Source organism: Trematomus bernacchii, unplaced genomic scaffold, assembly GCF_902827165.1.
Source record: "Trematomus bernacchii unplaced genomic scaffold, fTreBer1.1, whole genome shotgun sequence".
Taxonomy (NCBI): domain Eukaryota; kingdom Metazoa; phylum Chordata; class Actinopteri; order Perciformes; family Nototheniidae; genus Trematomus; species Trematomus bernacchii.
Genome location: NW_022987525.1, coordinates 207,865 through 222,500, shown reverse-complemented (window position 1 = coordinate 222,500; position 14,636 = coordinate 207,865). Strand labels below are relative to the sequence as shown.

At 40.5% G+C, this 14,636-nt stretch overlaps 1 protein-coding gene across 1 annotated transcript in view; it reads right to left on the bottom strand.

The window, feature by feature from the left end:
- Positions 1 to 13,163, bottom strand: part of LOC117474122 (cortexin-3-like) — a 20,513-nt gene extending 7,350 nt beyond the window's left edge. Inside the window, 1 exon segment of the mRNA XM_034120167.1 lies at positions 13,007 to 13,163. The gene's annotated coding sequence lies outside the window, so the exon portion shown is untranslated.
- Positions 13,164 to 14,636: the final 1,473 nt, after the last annotated feature.

Here is a 14,636-nt window from a genome sequence, read left to right as displayed (position 1 = left end):
AAAAACAACAAGTTCTGCTTAAAACGGATAGTTTTTAACCTAATTGACACTCATAAAATCACTCATTTCCTGACCAATCACGTCCAAGACTCCGCCTACTCATACGGCACACATAAGGAGTACTTTGGAGGCGTGCTCCCCCTTTGAGCAGTGACACAAAATGGCTTCCAGGTCTGAACAAAGGAAATGGTGATTACTTTGTGATTGTGTGTTTTACAGACTGACAAATTAATTTAGATGCACTTTACTAGTTTTTCTATGTAAACTGTTTTTATAACTTTAACTGAAATAAAGACAACTCTGAAGAAACATGTACCACCTTTTCTTAACAAACAAATTGTTAAGCCAAAATGTTAGTGAGGGAGTGTGTGCGCTTCATCACAAGAATAAACAAAAAAAGATTGGCGACGACTAGCAACCAAGATTTCGACTTCAGAAAAAACGAAGGTGGCAAAGACCAATATGTAACGTGGCAATCACTTCCTGAACACCCAGTCTATCTTCTGGAATTATTTTGCATAGGAATAACCAAGATGGTGACAACCAAACAAACACAATATAGACAACCAAAGTCATTCCTTAGTTTTTGTAAAACGAAGATGGTGTGGACTGATTTGCAGAATTCTGACTTTTTTCCTGAATCCTGACTTTTTTTAGCAGAATATGATTTTTTTTCAGAATTTGAAAATGAAAACTGACTTTTTTCCTGAATTCGGACTTTTTTTTTGTTGAATTCAGACTTTTTTTCAGAATTTGGCAATTTAGAACTTTTTCAGAATTTCATTTTTTTCCTGAATTCGGACTTTTTTTCAGAATTCGATTTTCTTTCTTCAAATTCCGACTTTTGTGAATTCTGACTTTTTCCACAGAATTTTTCTTCCCAATAATTTTTCTGAATTTTGACTTGTAAAACGAAGATGGCGTGGACAGATTTAGCAGTTTTTTAGTCATATATACTTGAGGAGATGTTGTTGCTGATGCGCTCAAGCTGATATTCTGTTCGCTGTAACGTGTTTCTTGTTGCATTAGAAACAGGAAGTACTCAGTTTCAGGTGAACAGCCTGCAGGTGTGTTTCCTCTGCAGGTAACACTTTGATTCAGCAAACAAAGCATCTGAAGCGGGCGGAGGGAGAATCCACCGAGAGCTCGGAGAACAGATGCTTCGTGTTTTATTAAATATTCAGGACCTGACAAACTCTTCTTCACGGAGATACAAATATGTGTTTTCTCTCTTCAGCTGCAGGAAGTAGAGATGATGAAGAAGAGGAATTGTTGTTCATGTGAGACAGGAAGTGACTCTGACATCTGATTTATTGGTGTTATTATATTTTATAAAGTCACTGACTGTTCACCGGGTTTTCATTTAGCTGCTTCCTTAGTTTGTTTACATGGTGTGAAGGAAGAGTGATCAGATCCACAAGAGCTGCACATATAAGTCTTTAAATCAACTTAAATGGTTAGGGTTAGGGGGTTAGGGTTAGGGGGTTAGGGTTAGGGTTAGGGTTCGCTCAACCTGAGCAATAACAGTTCATGGCGAGTATGGCAAATGAAAGTTGTAACAAGCAGTAGCGCTGAGCAAAGTCACTAGAACGCAACCACACACTTATAAAAAAACACACTTTATAAAGTCAGGCAACACTAACCAGGCTTCGTTTGATTCTGTTTATTTGTACCCTACTTTGACCATCCGTTCGCTGTTATTGATCATTGTGGAGAGCAGGCAGACGTTTTGTTTTGTATTATAGCAGCTGGATGGAATCAATACATGGGCTGCACAGGTTGTCATGTCCGACTATCACAAGTAGAATCATAATGAAAAACACGCCGGTAAAATGTGCCTGTAGAAAACGGCTTAGCAAGTAGTCAGTTTAGCTTCGGTTGCTATGCTAACATCACCCATTTTATACCAGAGAAACTTTCATAACAGCGTTGTGATGCCAAACGGCGAGCAGCACTGCAGCGGTCGGTAAATGCCGCTGAAGCACGTTAATAAACAATGAACCACGGCACTCTGGAGAAAAGTATAAGGGTTGAGAAGTAGTCATTTAATTTAATCTGGCTATGATTAAAAGCAACACGATCATCGACCCGACGCCGTTCGGGAGAAAATCAGTGACGTAAACGGTGACGTCATGGCGCAGCAGCGGCAGCACCAGTCGGGCTCTGGGCGGTGTGAACAAAACGGGGGCTGAAAAGAAAAACCGGTTCCGAACCAGAAGAGCGCAGGAGGAGCTAGAGGGGGCATCAGATACCGTTTCTTATTGAGAATTTACAGTATAGATGCTTTTTAATATTTTTATTAATAATCCTTCACTTCATCTCCTTCCAAATACAGCAGCTGTGTTTCTTCAATCTGTTTCCAAGTCTTCAAACTTTCTGCAGTTTTTATTAATTCAGCAGCTTTTTGTTATTCTTGACTCAATTATTAATTATTTCCTCTGGTGTTTTTTTTTAAACTCACGAATACAAGATGAGAAGTCGTAGCTGGAAAAGCCAGAGGAAAAACCCAGAAGGGGCTTAAAATCCTTCTGGAGGATTCAGAGAAAGCCCTGCAACGACTTGACGACAGACAATCAACGAGCAAAAAAAAGGCCTGACTTTTTCCCTGACATTAAATATAAAATTCCCTTGAGTACGGGAGAGCATCAGGGACACACAAGGAAAGATAGTTGATATCTGACCAAAAGTGGTTCTGAGATTAAAGTCAGAATTCTGCTTTGTTTTCCAGAAATCTGACTTTTTTACAGAATTTTGACTTTTTCCAAGCATTTAGAAAATGTTCTGGTTTCTTTCTTTTTTTCGAATTCAGACTTTTATCCTGAAATTCGACTTTTTTTCATATTCAGATTTTATTCAGAATATCGACTTTCTCCCAGAATTTAGACAATTTAAAAAATGTTTAAATTTTCAAATTCTGACTTTTTTAAGAAAATTTGATTTTTTTCAAATTCAGACTTTTTCCCAGAATTTGAGAAATTTGACATTTTCCCAGAGATGGGCATATTTTCACAATTTTATTTTTGTCTTAGAATTTTCGTGAATTCTTACTCTTTTGTAAATACTGATTTTTTTCTGAATTTAGATGTTTTTACTGAACTTTTACTATTTTCTGAATTCTGACTATTTCCCAGAAATTTGACAATTTTCAAGTTTTTTTTTTTTCGGAAATGTTATTAGCTTTGACTTTTTTCCCAGTAATTCTTTTTTTTAATGTTACGGTACGTCCACACGGCAGCGTCGTGTGCTTCAACGGAGACGCTTCCCATTCACTTTGAATGGGGGTGACGTCAGGCTTTGCCGAACTGCATTGTGGTTCCGTCGCGTCACTTTTCCTCCGTTGCTCGCTTCAAAAGTTGAGAAAAGTTCAACTTTTCAAGCGTCGACGGAAGCGCCAGCCAATCAAATCACATGCCAGTACAAGTTCTAGCCAATCAAACCGCGTGCTTGTGTGTCCAGGGCGGGAGATTCATGTGATTGGCTGTTGGTCGCACGCCAGACACGGCCACCGGCAAGCTTCAACGCGAAGCTGCCGTGTGGACGTACCGTTAGACTCTGTGGTCTCTGTGTTAACCTGCAGATTATACTGTACTTTGATTGTTGATGACATCAATACACTGCAGGTACACACTACAGGTGAGGAGGGTAAACCCCTTCATCACTGACATTAACACAATTATATAAGTTTTCTGAAATGCTACATTTAAATATGCGAATGAGGCGTTATGCAATGCTGACTGTCGTAGGAGACTTAATTCAGCAGAATGAAGAACAATTAATAAATATCTGGATTATTCATGCCGTAAATGTACAGCTCAGGGGAGTATGTGTGTGTGTGTGTGTGTGTGTGTGTGTGTGTGTGTGTGTGTGTGTGTGTGTGTGTGTGTGTGTGTGTGTGTGTGTGTGTGTGTGTGTGTGTGTGTGTGTGTGTGTGTGTGTGTGTGTGTGTGTGTGTGTGTGTGTCCAGCTTCTTTCATGCAAGACAGAATTCAATTAAGAGATGATGTAGTTTTAGAGTCTTCAGTTTGGCTTTGACAGCAGAGAGATTACAGTGTCTTATTCACACACACACACACACACACACACACACCCACACCCAAACCCACACACACACACATACACACACACACACACACACACACACACACGCACAAAGTACAATTAAATTGAAATGTGTTTCCAGTATTAGCGTTTGGCTGCTTAAAACTTTCAGTACAAATCACCTGATGATGTTGTGGACAAATTAGCATATCAAACACAGTGTGTGTGTGTGTGTGTGTGTGTGTGTGTGTGTGTGTGTGTGTGTGTGTGTGTGTGTGTGTGTGTGTGTGGTGTGTGTGTGTGTGTGTGTGTGTGTGTGTGTGTGTGTGTGCTTGTGTGTGGTGTGTGTGTGTGTGTGTGTGTGTGTGTAAGCTGCTCTGAGTTGTCAGTAGACTCTGTTCCTCTTCGTCGGGGAAAGACGGATTTGTCGCCGTCTGTTTCTGATGAACGAGTGCTGAACGCTGTCAAGGTGTGTGTGTGTGTGTGTGTGTGTGTGTGTGTGTGTGTGTGTGTGTGTGTGTGTGTGTGTGTGTGTGTGTGTGTGTGTGTGTGTGTGTGTGTGTGTCTATAAACAGACATGGTGTCAGAGTCTGGGCTAAATCTGAGCAATAGCTCTGCAGCACTGAACCTGTTCATGATATATTTGATAGTTGTGTACACTCTAGGCTTGATGCAGCCCTTCTAAACTAATGTTACTTTATATATACACATGAAAAGGGAAATTAGGTGTTTAATTAAAAATTAGGACGTTAGTGTTTAATTTAGTGGGAATGCTGATACAGCATTCCAACTATATGTTATGCTACGGACAAAATTGTTATTATTATTCCGCCAACTTATTTTGGCCCTCTTCTCCTCCCACATTCAACATCGCAGAAACTCCGTTCAAACATCAAAACGTTCAGCTCGGTCGGGAATTGCAGGCTATTACTTTTATCATTCATAACTTTCATAATTCCAGAGATACATCCCATAATTCATCACATTTTTAACATGGAAGTCAATGGAGACATTCTTCAGACTTCAACAAATCTTCATGCGACTTCAACTGCTAACTGTTCATTCATACTTTCACTCAGAAACCTCATTCCAACTTTAAAATGTTACACATCTTTCTGACATTATTCGTGTAACACAACTTTTAAAATCTGATTCTTACTTTTAGAGATATTAAATATTGTTCAGACCTTGTTAAAGAGGTTTTCTTCAGATTTTAACATTAACTAGAGTGCGTGATGTCACAGCTAGAGTGTGGGAAATCTTGAAATTTGCCTTCATATTTTCTTTTAAAACTGCCATAATTCCCAAACCCTACATTCCTGAGACATCATTTTTCATGACAAACGTAGGAAAACATCTCGTAGCTTGAAAAATGACAAATAATTAAGCAAAAATAATTAAACAAAATGCCTCTTGAGGGCATGAAGTGACAAAAACTTTCAACATGTCTCCATTAAAGCCCATTGTAATTTCAGGCTGATATTTCCTCACAGCAGCAGCCGCACACCTTTAGTTAAACTGCCAAAAAGGCCACATTATTAACCCGAAAGTACACACAAATTACACTTCAGATACTCAACTTCCTTGACATGCTTCACGTTTTGAAATTTCACAGATATCCGTTACGGTTCTTCGACAAAACGTTCACATGTAACAGGTTTATCTCTCATTTAGAACAATGGAAACCATTGATCTCTACAGAGCTCGTTAGCTCAACTATAAACACCTGTGTCATGGAACACGATGATGTCATCACTCCAACTGACATGCTCAGAGCAGCATACTTCAGATAAAGGTTAATGGTCCTGCCCTCCACAGCTCTACGTCAATTATGGGGTGTCATCATCATATGCCGAAGATCAAGAGGGCGATCAAGAGAAGAGAGAGAGTAGTGTAACCTCCTAATGTAATGTATAACTCCTATGAAAATGTTTAAAAAGTGCTCAAACTTCACATGTGTGCTAACAGTCCAGCCATGAAGACATCTACGGGACAGTTTTGAGATTTCTTCAAATGCCGTTGCCATGGCAACACAATGCTCGCCTTGAAACACGGTTTTCTCATAACTTCAGTGAAAATACTCCAAACAGCCCAAAACTTCACAGGTTTGGTAACGATGCAGCCATCAATGCATCTAAGCGTATTATGGGGTGTCTTCAAATGCCGTTGGCATGGCAACAGATCATTCGCCATCAAGTTAGTTCAAAAGTTTGCAGTTCAAATATTCTGCTGCTTTTCCAAGCCTTTTACTTTCTTTTCTTCTCTCATCACACATTCAAGCCCCCAGTGTTCATGTATCATTTCAATCTAAATTATTCACTTTCTTCTTACACATTACATTTCGGCATAGCAGTTTAGCATCAGCTTTTCAGCATAAAGCATTCCCACTAGCAATTTCTTCAGGAATTGCATTCTCTAGTTATTATAAGTAATTCCTCCTAACCTCTAGTTAAAGGCAGCTTTAGGGCTGGTGCAGATAATGGAATGTGACTGAAAGATTGTCAGTTCAATCCCCAGAGAGGCTAGAGGCTCTCTCATAGTCATTAGTCTACGTTGTGTACGTTAGTGTCTAAGTACCCCAGCAGGTCGGGTCTGTTTATCCTTTTATTTCCCTCTTTGTTTTAAAGTTTTTGATTCTTGTAAAGGCCAGTTTTTTTTTGTTGACTGCGTGAGGAAGTTATACAACTTTATTTAGATTAACCACGTGATCACAGACGTGAGAGGAAGTGATAAATGTAAAGGTAACGCGTCAGAAATGTCCGTTTGAAATGCGTTTAAGTGGCTAAAGGAAGCTGCGACACACACACACACACCCACACCCACACACACACACACACACACACACACACACACACACACACACACACACACACACACACACACTTCATTTCCATGTCAGAGTCCTAGTCGCAAAAGGATGGAAACAGAGTGACGGTGCTAAAAAATCTAATTTAAAATTACTTTATGTAAATGTTTCTGTTTTAAAATACTGCAGCCTTTACAGAAATGTACAGAAATGTACTGCAGTACTACACACAGTACATATTATCATGTTAATACACACACAAACACACACACACACACACACACACACACCACACATACACACACACACACACACACACACACACACACACACACACACACACACACACACGTCATATGTCACACAGATTGTAGCTCAGCGCCGTTCATCCTCATCCTGCTGAGAGGGTGGAGCAGTGTGTGTGTGTGTGTGTGTGTGTGTGTGTGTGTGTGTGTGTGTGTGTGTGTGTGTGTGTGTGTGTGTGTGTGTGTGTGTGTGTGTGTGTGTGTGTGATGAAAAGAAGACGCTCCATCATCATCATTAGGTTACATAACTATTGACCGCCATTACCCCCCTTGTTACTGTCAAATATAATTCATTGTATATCTGTGAGTGTGAGTGTGTGTGTGTGTGTGTGTGTGTGTGTGTGTGTGTGTGTGTGTGTTGGCGTCCAGCCGGCGCCGTGACTCACACACTGACAGCATCCGATCAATTACAGCCAGAGATCAGAAGAGACGACCACAGATCAATGACCATTACTGTGTGTGTGTGTGTGTGTGTGTGTGTGTGTGTGTGTGTGTGTGTGTGGTGTGTGTGTGTGTGTGTGTGTGTGTGTGTTGTGTGTGTGTGTGTGTGTGTGTGTGTGTGTGTGTGTGTGTGTGTGTGATATTCCTGTCTGAAATGAAACGTCGCTGCAGGTTATTTCTAGGAGGATTTAAAAGTGTTAGCATGAGAAGAGATGAAACTCCAGAGGAACTTAAGAGAGTAAATGTTTACTTTAACAGCCGTTAACTTTCATTCTAATTAAACCTATAAACATGTATTGTCCTTTCCTTGCAGTTCTTTAAACTGTATAGAGGTGTTTCTTTACAGGGTCCATTAGACTCCTTTGTTTACTTCTGGAACATCACTTTATAACAGGCATGGGCAAACTAAGGCCTGCGGGCCATATACGGCCCGTTGGGCTTTTGAATCCGGCCCGCCGAATATTGGTACAAAATTGTCCAAATTATAGTAAAGACCGCATTCATTTTGCCTTTTTCCTGCAATACCCGGCATTTCAGTTGATCCCACTAGATGGTGCACTCTAGACACAATTTACCTTTGCTGGAGTCTGGTCTATTCTCTCAGCTGGCCCCACTCGGCAACCCGGCAAGAACCAAATACTTCACGCTTACATTGGAGGAGGTCGAGATTATCCTGAGCAATAACAGTTCATGGCGAGTACGGCGAATACAAGTTGTAACAAGCAGTAGCGCTGAGCAAAGTGACTAGAACGCGACCACACACTTATAAAAAACACTTATATAAAGTCAGGGCAACACTAACCAGGCTTAGTGTGATTCTGTTTATTTTACCTTACTTTAATGACCATCCATCCGTTCACTGTTATTGACCATTGTGAAGAGGAAGACGTTTTCCTTTTGTTTTGTATTATTGCAGCTATCGGATGGAATCAATACATGGGCTACATGTGGCCATCACAAGTAAAATCATAACGAAAACTACGCCGGTAAAATATGTGTGTAGAAAACGGCTTATGCCACAATATGATAGCAACAAGTAGTCAAGATAGTCTGATTAGCTTTGGTTGCTATGCTAACATCACCTGTAGAATGCCAGAGAAACGTTCATAACAGCGTTGTGATGCCAAACAGCTTTCAGACTAAAACACATTCACTGATGGGGATGGGGGATATTTATCAGCTGCTTGTGTGACAGTCAGACAGTGAAAACTTTCCAGCGGCCGCTACCGCTGCCGCGAGTTAACGGGAGAATAAACTCCGGTAGACGAGCAGCACTGCAGCAGGCAGTAATGCAGCTGAACCACATTAATAAACAATGCACCACGGCACTCTGGAGAAAAGTATAAGGTTGGAGAAGTAGTTCTTTAATTTAATCTGGCTTCGTATAATTAAAAATTACCCGACGCAGTCCTCTATTGATGTTGTTGTGAGCGGTGTTGCGGAGAAAATCAGCGACGTAAAACGCTGTGTGTTTAATAAGAAGGCACGTAAACGGTTACGTCATGACGCAAACGATGACGCAATGACGCAATAATTCACCTTTGAACCTAATTCACCTTTGAACCTGCATCTGTAACAATGAGTGGACCAAAGAAAAGGAAAGTCAACATTGAGTGCCGAGTGTATAATGAGGAGCGGACAGCTAAATATTTTTTTACCGATCTGCTACTGGCCCGGCCCGTCTGTCAAATTTTAAAACTCATAGTGGCCCCCGAACCAAAAAGTTTGCCCACCCCTGCTTTATAACCATCCTGCTCCTATTGGCTATCACTCCAACACGTGATAGGCTAAGGGGCGGGACATCTCTGAGCTGGTTGACAAATCACAACAGAGCCGGCCAGCTAACCAATCAGAGCAGACTGGGCTCTGGTTTCAGACAGAGGGTGAAAAGAGGGTGCTGACTTTTTCTCAAAATCAAAGCTTTTTTCTGACAACCTAAATATTCTGACGTCTTAAAAATGTGACTATTTTGTCTCAAATCTCAAAAATCTATATTTTTTATGAAAATCTCAAAAACAATTTAAATGTTCTGAAATCTCAGAATTCAGATTTTTTTTAATTATTTTTTTATCTCAAAATATCCCAATTTTGACTTTCTACAAACCTCTGATTCAGAGAGCCTCACATGGGGGGCCAGACGTGGGAAAGTTAATTTAGACTTTTCTTCATTAAACATTTTCTGTTTTTAGTCCATGATGTTGCTTCAGCTAAATATCCCTTTCAGTTGGGTCTATAAACAGAGGCTTTTCCTGTGTGTGTGTGTGTGTGTGTGTGTGTGTGTGTGTGTGTGTGTGTGTGTGTGTGTGTGTGTGTGTGTGTGCGTGTGTGTGTGTGTGTGTGTGAGTGTGAGTGTGAGTGAGTGTGAGTGTGTGTGTGTGTGGTGTGTGTGTGTGTGTGTGTGTGTGTGTGTGTGTGTGTGTGTGTGTGTGTGTGTGTGCAGTTTAAATGTAAATCACATTCATTACTGCGGACCGACAGTGAAACGCATTGATTTGAGACGCCGACCCGCGGCTCCTAACAAGGGAAGTGATGTTGCCACGGCGATATCTGACAGCTCGTCAATAAGTCATCTCTGCAGGTACGACCAAATTACACTGGGTTTCAATTCAACCACCACCACAGAAGAAGAAGACTCCTCTGATGAGAGATAAGATAAGATAAGTTAAGATAAGAGAGGACTTTATTTATCCCCAAGGAAATTGTTGTTCCAGAGTTACAAAAACACAACAAACTCAGCAGCATGATAATAAAACTGTACTAACAGTGCAGTAAAGAGAGCAATTCAATATCTACAGGAAACACAGACGGTCACATCATTAATGTAAAATACTTTACAGTGACGAGCAGTGCAAAAAAACGTAGTAGCAGATACTTAATTGCACGTAATTATAGAACATTATTAATAATAATAATATTGCACATGTTGTATAGCAGAGTGTGTAATGATGGTATTTATATTGAACGTGTGGAAGTTCTCAGTTCTCTAGTCTTACTGATGAACGTGGACCAGTCGTCGGCTTCTGGACAACGAGACTATTCTCTTTATATTTAAATATATTTAGGGATATTGAAAGTATTGAATTAAATGGTACACTGAATAATTACATCAGCTCCGGTTAGCAGTGGTTAACAAACACAGAACTCTAACTGGATCACTTTAACATTAGTTAAGCAAACGTCTAGTGTTAGGGAATCATTTGCTTAGGTATTCAACCTTCGACACAGTTCATCATTTTCTCCTCTCACTGTCTCCTTTCCCACGGCATAGGTCTACGGCCTGGGGTTCTGCTGCTATCTCTCTTAAGGAGGAGCAGCTTGGGCGCGTTGTTGTTGCCAGTCTATGACAGAGCACAAGCCGCCATGAGGTAGTTTACTGTTCAGGGACGAAGGTTGCCTGGCGCACATTATTTCCTATGGACGAGAGCTCTAGTTAGATTCAGGGTCCATAATGCTTTAGTCTCACTGATGAAGAATGTTGATTATTACACTCCGAACTAGTTAAAACCTCGAGCTACAGAAAGAGTTCTTCAGAATTGGTTGTGGCATCTCATCCGTGTGGTCAACTCGTGGCTCGTGTCATGTCTTGTCAATTCTCCGGCCGAAGCTTCAAATAAACCGTCAGTGTTTGCCATCAAAGCTCCAGCTCTCCTCGTCTCTCTGAGTCCTGTTTCCAATTGCTTCAGACGTTTCCCCCACATCTAGGACCTTTAAAGGTGGGGTAGGTAATTTCGGAGAAACCAGCTCGAGTGCGCTAGAATTTGAAAATACACAACCGGAGAAAATCTGCCACTTCCTTACAGAGCCACTCCTCCAACACACACGAACGCGCACATGACCAATGAGGGCACGAGATAAGTTTGTGCACAGATGGAAGGCTGACAGGCAGGTAGGCCATCCAGTTACTTTAGCCGGCCCGGCTCAGATGATTGGTCGTGCTTTTTACAGTACCACGGCTTCCACAGATGATATTTTTTAATGGATTTTTTGTCAAAGCACTTCAGATATTCATTGCTATCGGGATGTTAAGAGCATTCCATGGAATATAACAAAAAGTGTATCTCGAGCCGGTTTCTCAAACTTACCTACCCCACCTTTAAGTGTATTACTGTGAATAATAGTAATGCATTGTATTTTTGAGACGCATTTCAAGGAATGAAAGATATTCTCTGACGGTAAAACAGAGAATACATACTGAGAAGACCGATAAAGTACACCAAAAAAACTGTTCGAACACATTGTCAAGTCCGCTAAAAACCATATCACAGTTAGTGATCAATCATTTATTATCTGCAGAAGTTATTATATCATAAAACATGTAGTTCAGTTACTCTATTACGTTTCTTAAATATAAAGGAAAGTCCTCAGGAGGAGTTCAAACTAACTCAACATGTTATTCTGTTTAAAGTGTGTTTCAGTGTGTTTGTGAATGATGATGATGATCTGTTGTTTGTATTATTGACATAGCAAAGGATCACTGGAGGATTTGTTGTTTTAAGTATTTGATAGAAACTGATTCACATTATATAAAGTCAATATAAAAATAGCTTTTATTTAGAGTTATTTCCATCCTCCAGTCCTCTGATCTATAAATATATATATATATATATATATCTAAATATAAACGCAGTTCAAACGAGTGGATATAAATATTCTGACATCGTCTCTTTTTATTCTCTTCGGTCTGATCTCAGGACGTCTTCAGATTCATCGCCACACTCTTCCATTGTGATCATTTTTGTTTGTTTCTGTATTGCTTGAACAACTAGTTTGGCGATACTCTATCTGCGACGTCAACATGCCGATAAAGCTTCTTCAAATGTAATCTCTATTATCATTTTGTGAATCACTTTCTAAAGGTTTTCTTTGTGATACATTACGATATACGTTATATTACGATACGATACATACAAATACGGTAGGATACGTTATATTACGATACGTTACATTATGGCGCAATATGATCCAATGCATTTCCATACGATAGGATACATTACGATACAATATACGTTATATTTGTATACGATATGTTACAATAAGACACGATAAATGACAGTACAGATGATCGGATACGTAAGAAAACACTTTCTGATGTTTCTTGATTCCCAGCAGCTCCGTTTAACATCAGCAGAGATATTTAGACCAGAACCAGACGAACATCACTTCTCTCTGAAGGCTTCAGATCATCAGAGACGTGTTCTCTCACATGTTAACAATCTACATGTAGAAAACACGTGATCAACATGTACTCTGTTCTCCATGCAGAGAGCAAAACAGGACAGTTTCCTGCGTGTGACCGGCTCCATACGCCATCACACACACACACACACACACACACACACACACACACACACACACACACACACACACACACACACACACACACACAACACACACACACACAGGAAGTTGGACTCACCCTGCGGTGGCGGCGTTTTCACGGCCGGCGCTGAGGCGACTCTTCCTCAGGAGAACAACTCTTCTTCCTCACCATCATCTTCATCAGTTCGTGTTAGTGTGTTTCTGTGTGTGTGTGTGTGTGTGTGTGTGTGTGTGTCTCTCAGTGTGTGTGTCTCTAGGTGTGTGTTGTCCTCTCGCTCGCTCGCCACTCTGCCTCCGACTCTCTTCGAGGAGATGCTGCTGGCTGCTGTGTCTCGTCGCCCGTGGCAACAGGTTGCTATAGCGACGGACCGGCGCCTCATTGGGTGATGATGGAGAGGGGGGGGGGGGGGGGGTGTTTACATCAAAGTTCAGGATAATGTGGTCATGACAATAAAAGCTTAGTTGGATTAAATCTGTGTGTGTGCGTGAGAGAGAGAGAAAGTGTGTGTGTAAAAAAGGAGAGAGAGATTGTGTATGTGTGTGTGTGAGAGAGAGAGAGAGAGAGAGAGAGAGAGAGAGAGAGAGAAAGAGAGAGAGTGTGTGTGTGTGTGTGTGTGTGTGTGTGTGGTGTGTGTGTGTGTGTGTGGTGTGTGTGTGTGTGTGTGTGTGTGTGTGTGTGTGAGAGAGAGAGAGAGAGAGAGATAAAGTGTGTGTGTGAAAGGCAGAGAGATAGTAGGTGTGTATAACATATAAAATGATATGGAGGACAATTAATAATAATAATAATAATAAAGGGATTATAATTAGTGTGTATTTTAGTGTAGAAATCGATGAATTACCGCCCCCTGGTGGAACAACTGTGTAATGGAAACTGTTATTAAATCACGGCCAGCAAACCCTATAGGATACAGTTTATCTGTCGTGAGTTAACATTTAAATATATAGAAATAAATACAAACTGCATCTCCTCTGCGTTGACGGGGAACAACAACAATTGTTTTCAATTAAAGAGGAGACTGTAATCACTGCAAACCTGAAATTATCTCAAACACACACACACACACTGTGACTGGATGTGTGTGTGTCACAGCTGCGTTATTACAGGGTGTGTCTGCAGCTGTGTGTGTGCGTGTGCGTGTGCGTGTGCGTGTGCGTGTGTGTGTGTGTGTGTGTGTGTGTGTGTGTGTGTGTGTGTGTGTGTGTGTGTGTGTGTGCAGTAGTGATCACCTCCTCTGGTGTGTGATGTTCAGGTATGATGTGTTTTATGTTTCTAAATATATTTTGATGAACAGTTGGTGTTAAAGGGATTTTATTCTGAATGAAATGAGATGAGTCAGAAAACAAAAGTGTTTCTATCGAACTGACGGTAAATCTGACTTAAAGGAGCATTTCTTATTACAACACATCAAGTCTAAATGGTCCAGTTGTCTGTCTGTTAGCGAGCAGCTCAGCAGAATAAATGAAGCCTGACACATCAAATAATAGTCAGAAAATTCTAATCTTTTGAAATGTAGGTGTTTATTGAACCTTTTAACAAAATACAACAAACAAATATTTGGTCATTATTTACATATAGGATTTTTTTTTGTATCATATTTGATACGTCAGGCGTTTATGGCAATTTATTGAACAACACAACATCTCCTTTTGAAACAAAAACAAATTTTGAACAACCCGAACCAACAGGCTATATAAATACTGAGTATTTCTTTGCCATCTAAAAGTAC